Below are 2,904 nucleotides of genomic sequence, written 5' to 3' on the forward strand. Positions count from 1 at the left end.
AGCTGAAAGAAGCCCGTCGTATATCCATCCATCTATACAAACATACACTAGCGTAGAGTGTGTACTGCCCCCGGACCCCATATATACATGAAAAAGAGAAAATAGATGACGGTGATGAGTATTCAGAGATAGAATTGAAAGGAAGAAGAGTATGGTGATCATGGGGTATAAGGCCAGAAAGGGAGAGATGAAAGGGTCTGGAGGTGAGGAAAAAGCTGTGGGTGAGAGAGGACAGTGAGAGAAAGATAGGCAACTAGGGAGTGGTGGCGGTAATACATTCTAGATACTGTTTGAAGTTGTTTATATGGGGTAACTTTACATTAAGGAGTGGAAAGCACAATTTCCTGCAATTCAGACTGTCTCATGCTAATACCATGAGGCAACTAGAGACGAATGAATGGCAGTCAACAAGTATCACAATTGGGAAAATTTGAGATATGAATGATAGGCTGGTGACTGAAATGAATGAGAAGGTGGAGCTAAAAGAGAAAGTGAAGACAGGAAATGTGTTGAGGATGGACGTCTATACAATACTTTATGCATAGGCCCAGTCAAAGATGGGAAAAGTATAGTGACATTCTGATTAGTTAGTTACCTGTTATAACCAGAAATATATTGGTCAACTTACTCTTTACTCTTTTACTTGTTTCAGTCATTTGACTGCGGCCATGCTGGAGCACCGCCTTTTAGTTGAGCAAATCAACCCCAGGACTTATTCTTTGGAAGCCTAGTACTTATTCTATCGGTGTCTTTTGCCGTAAACACACCACCATCGGTTGTCAAGCGATGGTGGAGGGACAAACACATACATATATATATATACACATATATACGACGGGCTTCTTTCAGTTTCCATCTACCAAATCCACTCACAAGGCTTTTTTCTTTTATTTTTTTACCTGTTTCAGTCATTGGACTGCAGTCATGCTGGAGCACCACTTTGAAGGGTTTTAGTCAAACATATCGACCCCAGGATTTTTTTTAAAGCCTGGCACTTATTTTATCAGTCTTTTGCTGAAAAACTAAGCTATGGGGGATATAATCACACTAGCACCAGTTGTCAAGTGGTGGAGGGGAAAACACACACACACAATGGGCTTCTTTCACTTTCTGCCTACCAAATTTTATGTAACTCAACCAACCTCCACACTGGTCAAAAGGGATAAACATCCTTCTGATAAACATCCATTAATGCTATATCTCCTGAAGAAATAAATCCATGAAGATGATCTATCTGATGCCCATGGAAACAACAAACTACACTGTAATCATTCCTGGAATACGGACTGTAATCTTAAGAGACATGTGATTAGTGGAAACAGATGTAGCGATGCATTAAATGTTTATAAATTCCATCCAAGGATTATTGTTATTACAATACACACACACATGTATATTTGTGTGTTGATGTTAGTTTGTTTACATCCCTGTGGCTTAGTGGTTCAGCAAAAGAGAGTGATAGAATGGATACCAAATTTAAAAGATAAGTACTAGAGTCAATTTGTTTGACTAAAATTCTTCGAGGTGGTACCCCAGCATGCTACAGTCCAGTGACTGAAACAAGTAAAATATAAAAGGAGAGTATTGCAGTTCGCTTGAAGCATTGTGTATTGTTTGTAAAGAATAAAAGTTTTGAATGGTACAACAATGCACTATAATACATAAATGGACTATATACCTGTTGTAATTTAGTTATCTATAGTCCGATGATATTTCGGAATACAATTCCTTATAGCAGAGACTCCATCTAAGAATATCTGAAGAAGGAATTGTATTCTGAAATATCATCGGACTATAGATAACTAAATTATAACAGGTATATAGTCCATTTTTTTTGTTCTATAGTGCATTGTTGTACCATTCAAAACTTTTTATTCTTTACAAAATATAAAAGATAAAAGGTGGATTTTTGAGGGACTGCAAAAGAAAGAGATGACAACAGTGAGTAAGCCAGGAGGATGAATTGAATAGATTTGATGAAAATTAGAGATTGGGCACCCAAAGCTAAAAGTTATAGAAGGGAAAAGGAAAGGTTTTTTTGCCAGCAATGGGAGAGCAATGGTTGATTTGATTAAATACTGCTTTTGTGTGCTTTTCTGGTCTTGTGCCAATGTAAGCAATTATGTGCCTATGTATATGTGTGTGTTCAAGTAGTTGTAATGCTCACACTGTCTTGCAAGCTCCATATAAAATATTAAATAACTACTAGTTATTGACCTTCAGGAGAAGATATTGATTTTGTTTTTTTTATAAAGAAAAAATGAACAACTATGTGATGTATCTATGTCATACAATGAAAAGATAGTGACTTTTATGCTTTAGTTTTTACTTGATCTAATTGTTGTTAAAACGATCAAATCAATTTACTTGGCATTTTCATGATCAGAAATATCTATAGATGGGTAATAACCTTTATCAAATTCTAGATAAAACCAGTGATCTGAAGAATTGTTTAAGACGAGACAATAAAATAAGTATTTGGTAGTGTGCTGGTTCAAATTGTTTTCTATTTTATATGTTTAGTGTTGAAAACACTTGTAAGTATGCAATCAGCCATTTTAATGTTGAAATCTGCATTGTGTCATGTATGGAAAGGTTACTCATGTTAAACTTTTTATTAAACATTTTTCATTCTATAAATGTTTTCGAAAACTTACTTGATAATATTTTTTTCCATTAAAAATTAAGGTGTATTAAAGGGCAATAAGAATAAACAGAAAATATCTATTATTTATGTAAGGACCTAGACTTGAGAATTCGTTCCAGAAATGTTAAAATTGTCTCCCTTATATAATACCTAACACACTTATACATACATACATACATGCAAACACACACACACATACGTATATATGTATGTGTGTGTGTATATATATATGTATATATATATATATATATATATAT

The sequence above is a fragment of the Octopus bimaculoides genome, chromosome 18, assembly GCF_001194135.2.
Source record: "Octopus bimaculoides isolate UCB-OBI-ISO-001 chromosome 18, ASM119413v2, whole genome shotgun sequence".
Lineage (NCBI taxonomy): Eukaryota > Metazoa > Mollusca > Cephalopoda > Octopoda > Octopodidae > Octopus > Octopus bimaculoides.